This window comes from Teleopsis dalmanni, chromosome 2 (assembly GCF_002237135.1).
Source record: "Teleopsis dalmanni isolate 2A chromosome 2, ASM223713v2, whole genome shotgun sequence".
NCBI classification, from domain to species: domain Eukaryota; kingdom Metazoa; phylum Arthropoda; class Insecta; order Diptera; family Diopsidae; genus Teleopsis; species Teleopsis dalmanni.
The window spans coordinates 67,467,002-67,478,694 of record NC_051847.1 but is presented as its reverse complement, the minus strand read 5'-3'; positions in this window follow the sequence as shown (position 1 = coordinate 67,478,694).

The window sequence follows — 11,693 nt, the reverse complement described above, 5'->3', positions numbered from 1 at the left end:
ATTGCTGCCAAACTACATAAACTTAAAATATCGAAAAATATACAGCGCGCGAATTTTAAATGAGAATTTCCGAAAACTTTTCGGTCTTAATGTATATTTTTGATAAAATATACACACAATAATTTTCGCTTAATTCAAAGTTAAAGCGAACTTAAATTAGGGAATTCTTTATTAAAATTAAATAAATAAATAATTTTGGTTTAACCAAAAGTTTGTTTTAGACGTATTAAATCTAAGCAAATATAATAGTTTTAATACTACGATTAATATGTTAATATAGCTAAATAAAGAATACAGAAAGAAGCGTGGAAGAGAGTATAGATATGATTCATGCTAAACTATATATACGGGAAGGGCCCTAAACGCATAAATTGTTATTATATGTAACCACAAATTTGTGAAAACTTTCATTGTCAAAATTTATTCCTATTGACAATTAAATTATCTATCGAAGAATTTTTCTGTCGGGTTCCAAGGGTTTCAAACTTTGAACCAAAAATGGTGTTAGCTTAATCTGACTAACTGCAGCCCACATATATAGCTATTCGTCGCTAGTGATAGTTAGATAAAATTAAATGTCTATGTAGTTTTTTGTGAAGGCAATTTTGTGAACTTAAGGGTTCCAAACTCTGAACTTTGAAACAAACATGTTATTAACTTAATCTGACTAACTTTACCCGATGTATAGAGCTATTGGTCGCTAGTAATAGATAAAATTATATATCTATGTAATTTTTTGTGTAAGCAATTTGGTTGATTTAAGGAGGGTTTTAAACTCTATTTTTCAGACAAAGCTCTATTTTTTAGATTTGTTTAAAGAGTGTTTTTAAAATCGGATCTTAATTAGATATAAATCCAGAACTTGTTCGTCGGATTTGAACCTAAAACCTAAGTGTCGTTATTCTATTATATATGTAGAGTGCTATTAGACCCCGCCTATAAATAATATATGTATAAATATAATTCATTTTAAAAATTAGTAACTTATTAGTAAGAGGTTTATTCGAACAGTAGTGAATTACAACAACAAAAATTTTATTTTTTATATTATTTTAATTCATTGATTTTTTGGCTGATAATACAGCTATTTTGAGTATTGCCAATTACCCATCATCAGTGATCTTGGAAATAATTCTTGTATTTAACTTATTCTTTAAATAAATTAATACTCTAATAATTAAAACTAGCTACCTTAAATATCAAGAGCTGTTATTATAAATATGATATAAGCTACTTAAACTAAATACGAAATTTCGATCATATCATTTTTTTATTGCTTATACTATTCTTAGAGATCTTAAATATAAAAATAAATTATTTCATATAATTTTAATATTTCTAAATTAAATGAATATCTAATAAACTTCTCACCTTTAATATGATTTTATTTATTTTAAATATAATTTGAAAGTACAATTTTGAAATTGAAGTGCTTATATTAACGCCCTCACTTTATTATGCAAATCGCGAATTAGTTTCATTGACATTGAATTTTTGCACATACAGGGGGGAAATAAATTATTAAATATAAATACAAAAAAAAAAAAACAATTTTAGCTGTGACAGTTTTTAATACAAAACTATATGAAATAAACAAAAATAGACGTCTTCCGCAACGGAAGATCGATAAAACGCTCGAGTCGCATTAAGCAAATATTTTCATATGAATTTATTCGCTTGCATGTATAAATCAAATTTTGGAAATTTTCCAACAGCATGCAAACTATTTAAATTAAAATTTGTCATTTATGACAAAAAAAAATATAAAAAAAATTATTAAATTTTATATAACCAAACTGATAATAAATAAAAAAAACCATATTTTATTTATCTCAAATTTAATTTGTTATATTAAAAATTGCACACACGAAGTCATAAAAATGTACTAAATTCTGTTGAAATGACATACTCGTAGTATGTGGGGCGATTAATTTATAGTTGATCAATATTTTTGTTTTTCGGGGGGTTTCAAAAAAAAAAAAAAACAATAGAGACAGTGCCAGAGTTCAATGTTTTATTTAGAACCAATTAATGTCAATTTTATTTCTTAACGCGTACTAATTTTGTTATTTGTATGGCTGGGGATGGACTTCCGATATTTGAAACTAAACTGGAGCTCATTGGTAATCATTTAACATCGTGTCTCATTAATTTTCTATTAGAATTTTATGGTGGCATAACAATCAAGAGAAGATTTATTGTTTAATGCAATTTGTTTACTAATATCTGTTTTGGTTATTATTATTTTTAAATTTTTTTATTTGTTTATAATTGCGAATTATTCTAAATGCCGCCATCTCTCACGTGATCAGTTTCAACTTTACATTTTTTTGAAAATTTAAACATGTTACTTTTATCTAAATCTGTTTTATATGTATCATATCATATATACTTTTTACAAGATATTACTCAGATAACAACGGATACATAATATGTTAACTTGGTTGGGTTAATTTAAAATAGTTTCCATGCCCGACATAACATACAAGTACATGTGATTAATTCGCAAAAGTTTAAATTTTTACAAAAAATTAAGCAATTTTATAATTGATAAATAGGCTGAAGTGAAAAAAATAAAAGTTTATAGACAAGTTTTTATTTTTATTATTATATAGTAGTCTATATAAATATTGCCGACATTTTGAAGTTTGTTTGACTTCTTCATTATAACTGCTCTTAAAAATATATAAGGTATATATTTACACAGAAATCTGCTTACAATTTTAATTTTGAATAATACATAATAAATTAAATACTTTACAATATATGAATAAAAAACAATAATCTTATACAATACAAATACCATACGATATATCTGATACTATTAGACTATAATAGTCTAATAGTATCATATAGTATAATATAGTATAATACTATATATCAATTATAAAGAATTAAAAAAGGGAACAACTAATAACTACTCCAAGCTTAGCAATTTCAGTTTTATCTAAATTTTAGTTACATTAATTCTACATACTTTTATATGATTTTACATAGATATCAACGGATATATATTATGTTAACATGGGTGGGTTAGTTTAGTAATAATTTTCGCGCTCAGTGTGTATATGTCATTAGCTTCTAACTTAAAGGAAAAAAAGTTCTGTCATACCAAGTTGTGATTTCGCTAATAGACGCAGAAAATTATTTTATTTTTATTATTTAGGATATAACACGATAAAGGTTGAGTAGCCCTACCTTACAGACTACAAGTTATATATTGCAATGAAAAAACCATTGAAGCTGCTTATTAGTAAAGCATTTTAGTTTAAAATAAAATAAATTCTCTTAAATATCATACTTTTAATTTAGTTGTTAACTGCATATGGTAGTACGAACTGTTCTAAGGTCAGGTTATAATTTTTGTAGGTTAAACTAGCTGGAAGCCATATATAGACATATCTATTATATCAGTAGACATCATTATCATTATATCAGTAGAAATTTCTCCTGTTATTTCTGCAAATGTAGGAACTACTTGAAACCATTCCTAAACCAAAACCATCAAACTTTTTTGCAAGATTTATAAAAGCATTTTTTAGACTAGACAATCATTATTTATTGATTTCAATCTCAAAAATATAAAGGCTACTAATTTAAATGAACAGAATTAAGTATACTGGCATTATCAGAATTGTAGACAACAGTTCTAAAAATCTATTTGTCTAGTATTTGTATTTATAGATCACGGAACCAAAATACAATTGAGGATTTACGATTTTTGTAATCACTTCCCACATATGTTATTATTAAGAAGAGTACAATGTTTGTTGTAAATGAATATGTTTGCATATCTATCCATACTATAATAGTAATTGTATGTTAATACTTATAATAAGAATCAAAGGATTGATAGAAGTTGGGTTCAAAAAAAAAACTTTAACTTTGTAACAGATGAATAGATGTCAATGGCACCATACCATATTGAAACCCGTTACATTTACATCATAAGAAATAATCTCGTTGCGAATCTATAAAGAAGTTCTAAGGCACACATATTGACCGCAAGAATTGTGAATTTGAGATAATTATATTCTCAAGCGAGAAACTACATTGTTATTCTTCCTAAATCAGCTATGTTCTTATTGCACACGTTAAAAACACCAAAACATATATAAAAGAAGTGAAAACCTATAATGAGCAGATGGCTTTTGAAGAGTGTTGGACAGTAACAGAGCAGACAAGCAACATTTCCCTTACTTCGATCCGTTTCAGGCCTTTTGCTCAAATGACAGTCGTTGTAACAAGGTCGTATCCAATCGGCAAGGACTAAAAGTTATATAATGAGAATATCAAATTTTATACTGAAGAGATGCCTTTTAAAGTATGCAGCGCAGTGACAGAGCAGATGAGTAACATTTTCTCTTACTCCTACCCATAAAGGATCCACTGCTATGATCACAGTCGTAATAAGTCCAACACGGCCAGGAATAAAAGTTACATAATGAGAATGTTACATTTTAAAAGAATTTATGTAGCAAACTTCCATATAAATGTTTTTAATTAATAAACCTCGTATGATAAAGTTTAATGTACTGTATAAACCGATTTGGGTATAATATTCAGCGCCTTCAATATATTCTCTATGCCAAAACTCTGGCAATAAGCAGTAATTAAGGTTTCGGGACTAGAAAAAAAACATACTGATGTCAATCTGAAGAATATATTTATATATTCATTGGTAAATTATAAAAGATGAAAATTAAATTATATGTTTTTCTACGAATTGAATATTGTATGACAAATATTTTGTCTTAAGCGCTAATGAGAGCTTAAAATTATTTCTTATTAACTCTAACTGGTCTTGTGGGGGAAGTTCCAAGAAAACTCTATCATAATATTTGAACAAATTATTTTATTGAATTATTGGTATCTATTATTTATATGTTTAATTATGTATTTAATATATATCATCCTTTGGTGTTAACACATAAAATCAGGAAACACTTATATGCTATTTTATACAAATATATACGTTTTTAAATCTCTGTGTACTTCCCCTTATTCAAATCGATTTGAATTAACACGCTTAATGCACGTGATTTTGAAAATATTTTAATTTTGCATATATTAAACTTTCTTTTAAAAAATTAGAAAATACAACCACAAAATTCCAACTAAACCATTTACACAACATCACCATTTGTTATTGCTTAAAAATAACAAAATTTGAACATTTAAATGCATTCAGTGGCAATGATTTGCATTTTCTTACAAAGAAATATTTTCGTTATCAAACAAATGCATTTTTGTATCTTTTTTTCCAATACCCTAACCCTAATTAGGTCAAAACTGATTTGTGGTAATTGAACTCTGGCATCAGCTGCATTTACAGCTGATGCTGCTGACGTCAAACTATCCAACGATGGTAAAATCAATAAATCCAGTTTTTATCGCGTACTGCATTTGATGTATGCATGAAAGCCGAAACCGTTCCATTTCCACGAAACTGTACATCAGAGAAGTTTTGAGCAGTTGCTGACCATGAAGCAGAGTTGTACCAATTTCCAGATTTTATTCTCGCGGGGGGAAAACCCATTGCCATTATTAAAATTTATCTTCAATTCGTCGTATCATTAGCGGCTACATTTTTTGCGTATGATTCACTAAAAAAAAACTGTTTTCGTGAACACTGACTGACTGGCAAGTAGATTCAGATATTGAATCTTGTATCTTGCAGATTGAATTAAAAATCTGTTGCGGTTTTTCTGTTAAAAAAATATGTGTTTTTTTAATGTCGTCAGAAAGTGTTTTTATTTTGTTTTTTACTTCGTTTAAATATTGTTTAATTATTAAATAAACATTTTATCACTTAGTTGGCTGTAGCCTTTCATTTGCGCATGTGAGAAAACAAAAACATTTCTGTTTTTCGAATAGTACAACACTTTCCATTTCGGTTTCCGTATGTAGATTTGGAAATCCGTATTTTCTTGGAAACGTTTAACATTGACTACATTTAAATAATAATAACAATAAATAATAAATAATAAACAAATGAGTTTTTTACGCAAGTTGTGAAATTAAGGTTTATTTTAAGCAAATATTACTACTATTCGAAATTACTATTTCGAAATAAAAACATATTTTTTAATAACTATTTTCGTAACAAATATTTATAGAGAATAATGTCCGAAAAGTAATGCGAAAGCAGTTCCGAGGGGGAAGAATAAGTCTCGCTGAAGAGGGGGTGTTATAGTCCATATACTACATATTAATGTAAGGGAGTCGGGCACACCATTCCGACGACGGTCGGTTTGATGGTGCATAAAGCATTCCACCTCCTCACCACAAAAAAAAAAAAATGTCCGAAAATAGAGAAAGGAATATAAGGACCAAAAATTGTGAAACTAAAGAAGTTAAAATTTTCTTAAATTTAGTGCTGTGCAGTTTACCTAAGAATAAACTTTATAAAAACAAAAGTTAAAATTAAATTTCTATATTGTACTTAACTTACTGATGAGTACTAATGGGTAGAAGATAAGGTGCTGTAAACTTACTAAACTAATATAGCTGTGGATCAGCTAAAGGTCTACAATTACTGAGTAGTTAAGATGCTGTAAACTCACTAAACTAATACAGCTGTGGATCAGCTAAGGGTCTACAATCACTGATTGGCACTCACCAAAAGGCAACAGTATTTACGTTAGGTATACCGATCAGTTAAGGGCTCCAATAATCGAGTTACACTATAAGTATCAGAGAAGGATCGGGATAGAAGTATAGCAAACAGAGAAAGATTGAAATAGAAGAATGGCAATCAGAGAAAAATTTATTATCAAAGAAGAATCTACTGTCACAGAAGTTAGAAGGCAGTTTTTGTGCTAAGTTTTTATGCGACCGGTTAATTACTTCTGTCAACGACCACTGCCATAGCTATAGGTTACAGAAGGGTGTTCTCTCACTGGTCACCAGATAGGCGTGCTGTTTAGTTAAAAATTTCTATCAACGACTATTGTCATTGCTGTGGGTAAGACGACGGTCTATTGTCACTTGTTTTTTTTTACACATATGAAACCTACCATATTTATCTGAGCAGTCTTTGTTAAAGAATTTTTAATAACTCTATGTGAAGAGTATTTAAGCTATAGCCAATTCGAAACTAACTTCTTTATTTACGATGTTGTTTTTTTTTTTATAAATCATCAAAGTACGTTTTTGTCTGCAGTTTTCTGTATTAGCCGCTGCTGTCTAAAACGGTTTAAATAGCGTCTAATAGCTTCAAAGTCGTAGATTATCACAATAAAAAACTGTACTACTTTCGCATAGTTTTATTATGCGAGTCCCTGACCAAGTTTATACACTTTCCAATGCAGATTTGCGCACTTCAAAATGTGTTTTGTTTTCAGTTGCTATTGTTTGGTATTTTAAATATATATATTTTTTATTTATTTTATTTTAATACTTTTTTTTTTTTACAATCGATTAAGTTCAGTCAATCGAATTAAAATAAATTATTTGAATGAAAACACATTGATTAGCTCAAATACATTTTACTACCCACTAAGCAATTCTAATAATCATAGAATTATTTTAAGAGCGTTGGTTCTAAGTAAATTAAAATGCAATTAAATAAATTAAAAAAACATTTTAAATCAAATAAATTGAATAAAAACACAAATTAAAAATATATATACATAAAAATGTGTATAATACTAAGTAAAAAAAATTACAAAATAAAAAAATATATAAAATTTATATATTATATGTATTCTAAAAAATATATATTTATATTCATATAAACTTATATATGAATTTCTAAAAAACGTATTCTAAAAATTTTTGTGAAATCAATCATTTATATAAAATGTATTTATATCAAGGAAAAAGAATTAATTAAAGATAATATTTAAATATAAATATTTATAAGATAATATTTAATAAATAAATTTATTTATTTATTATAGTTAATTACAAAATAAAAAAGAAACGCACTAGCCAGCCACTTCAACTAAGCCGGAACCTGCTCAGCACCCAGTATTTGTGCTAACAGGGCACTGCAAAATAGAGAGGAGGCATGCTATGAGTAGGAAGGCTACAATGAGTTTGTCGATGCTGTGGCTCTGAAAAAGAGAAGGAGATTATACTTCATCTCATGTGTAAGTGCCCGTCTTTAGCTTGGAGAAGATCAATAATCTTTGGGGCTCATTTTCTCATCGACCTGATATTTTGTAATATTAGAGAGCTCTAGCCATATTAATGGGAGAGTCATTATTTTTTTAGGCGTTGGTTGTATACTGATTTCAATCTATGTACATACCAATGCTGTTCTTGTGCTACCACAGTGGGCCATTATTTGAGCTCAAGTGGGTTTTTTTTAGAAACAAGGCCGCCACTCTAACCTGCCTATACTTTATCGGTCAGGATTCAGAATGAGATATAGTACAAATTTTATTAATTTATCTCAAAAACTGAAAGGTTCGTTTTTCAACATTCAAGCAGATATACATAAATTGCTAATGTAGTTCGTTGGGTGTGCACTTCAAGAATTTATATAGTTTTTATATATTTATTTATAGTTTATATATATTTATATAGTTTATATATATTTATTTACATAGTTTATATATATTTATATAGTTTATATATAATTTATATATATTTATATAGTTTATATATAATTTATATATATTTATATAGTTTCTATATTCTTCGATGTATTCTAAGCATTACCAATAACTTGACAATTGTAGATGCCTTATAATCACCATAACGATACAAGTAAGTATAGCTAGGTAAACGAGGCCGTCGATCTACTAAGTTGGCAGTTGACCCTTTGTGGTATCACACCATCTCACTCACTAGGGCCTTTGAATTATTTAACCGTCGTTGAACCATTGTGTGGATGTAATAAACCATATTAATCTGAGTAAAGAAACTCTGGGAACATATCAGATGTCTTTCACCTAAAAACATCCTTATGTTATCTTTTTTTTAAACGTTGAGTGAAAACAAAGAAGGTTTTTGTTGGTTTTCCCCCTTCTTCAACAACTCCTGCAGTAATCATTGGATTTAATACCCATTCTTAAGGCATAAATATATATTTTTTTAACATAAATTTTATACAACAACCTCAACTTGAAACACCCTATATTTGAATACTTTTTTGATTTTTTGTATGTAATACAACAAAATGTCAAAAGACTGTAATTTAATCATTTAAGGAATGTTTATCTTAAACATCTTCTGCCCAAATAATGCATGCAAATATTACCAAAAAATATATACTTTTTATAAGTGCTGGTATACAAATGGAAAAGTACAGAATTGCACGAGTCAGAAAGCTACAAACGCACATTTCGAACATATTGAAGAGGTTAAATCTTCTGCATATTTTACCAAATCCAAAGCCTCCTCACACAGCTGGAAGGATGGTAAGAGTAAGTACTTTTTGTACATTTAAAGATTGGCAAGGTAAAGGTAAAGGTAAAGGCAAAGGTAAATGTTTTATGCATGCTGGATCGAAGCAAATGTGCTGTGCTTAATGCTGAATTATTGATCAAATTAAATTTTACAAGGCTATCAATATTATTTACGCAAATGTACAGGAAGGAAAAAAGTTCAATACACAATCAAAAAAGAATTGATTGTAAAAAGAACAGTTAAAAATATTTATTTCCCAAAAATTTTATAAAAGAAAATCTTGAAAAAAATATGTTTTAAGTAATGAAAGAAAAAAAGATTAAGTAATGAAAGAAAAAATGTCTTTTATTTCATGAAATTTATTAGACAAATATATTTTGAAGTTGGAAAAAAAATTAAAAATTAGGTTAAGTTAATATGGGTAAGTGCATTATTAAGTATCAAAAATTAACTTAAAAAATATTAACTTAAAAATGTTAATGAAACAAAAGAGATTATTTTCGAGGACTGCCTTCTATATAAATTGTAAGAAAATAAATATAAAAATATTCTTTTATTTGATAAACACTTGTTTTAAGGCTAATAAATGTATTAATGAAATTATTTTATGATTTAGTGTTAATTCACATATAAGTAGAATAAGATCTCCTTGGTTCCATAATAAATTACCACAGGTGAAATTAAGATAATATTTCTATACTATACTTAATGTTTTAAAGATAACAGAGATTTAGATCTAAAGGGTTATTATTTATCATATAACTTGAGGAGAATTATTATAACGTCAAATAATAACAAACTAAACTTTCTTACTTATATTCTTTTTTTATATATATATAAAAATAATATCTTGAAAAGATACGTAGAAATTAAATTGTAATACAGTAAATATTCTGCTAATAGATATCCATGTCAAATAAACATCATTTATCTACAGATAGATTCTCTTAAACGACATTATTATCATCAATATTTGCAAACCCCTTTTAGCCGAACACACTTCTTGAATGAGCAACAGTCATTATACCATACAACGATATATGGATGATTCTCTAATAGTGTATGACCCGGAGCTTGAAGCATATGGATCAAACACTTTATATTATCACTCGTCTACGCAATTCTCAAATTAGTTTTAAGCTAAAGACACAAATATGGGAACATCACAACCCGTAAATATTTACATAAACAAAAATCTTACAAAATAATCTAATATAGTCAGATTACGATGAAGATACTTGGATTAGTAATAGCCAAATAGAAATTGATGGAAGTAATAACCAGCGTCTTAAAACAAACTATTTTATCAGCAATATAAATAATATTGCAATGTAAAAGTCTTAAAACTGTAATTATACTTTTATTACAGATGCTAATAAACAAATTACCCACCTATTTTAAAATATCTATACTAAGCGAACTACTACACTCAGATAAGAAGAAATGTAGCACTGGCTACCAAAGCAGTGGAACCATAATTGAAAAAAAAAATAGTTCAACTTCGAATGAATATAAAAATTTCATCTGTTGACTATTTTCTAACATCATACGGTGATAATAACTTCTAATATTTTCATCCTGTCCCTGAACAAAGCCTGGCGGTCATAAAGAATGTGAGTGAGTTCTCATCTATTATTAAGCATAACCTACAATCCTCAGTCTCCTCCATATTGTTAATACAGTAACTCAGGCTATGCTTGCCAACAACTCTAGCTTCATTCTACTGAAAATGTAGAATACAACCATGCCTTACCATGGTTATAAGGACTAATCGTGGTGCTTATACACCATGTGGACAAATCAACATAGTTATGGTGATTACTTGGAGTTTCGTACCAATAGCGACTTTTTTCGCCCACCAATATACCTATTAAAATATTAGTGGTAATAAAACGAGTGATGGGGCAATCAGAAAAGGCAATGTAAATCCAAAACATCTATTAATTTTGGGTGGTTGTGTACGATAACTCGCCATTCTGCAACTGATGACATAGAAAACTAAAAACAAAAATTTTTATCACTTGTGTTGGCGTTCAGGTCTTAGGCCATTCGGACCTTCAGTCACCCAATTGTCAAACTAGAGCTCCGTCACCATTATGGGCCCATATTCACCTTACTGGTTAATAAATTTTTTTATTCGTGTTGGCGTTCCGTCTTCCAATAGTCCAATTGTCAGACTAAAGTTCTGTCACTCTCATGGTCCCATATCCACCATATTGGTTATAAATCCATGCCCTCAGAACATCGCCCGGACACCAGCGATGGTTGGTCACTGGAAAGGTCTAAGGCAATTTGTAGTTCTTATATATCCTAAATAATATTCCTTCATTATG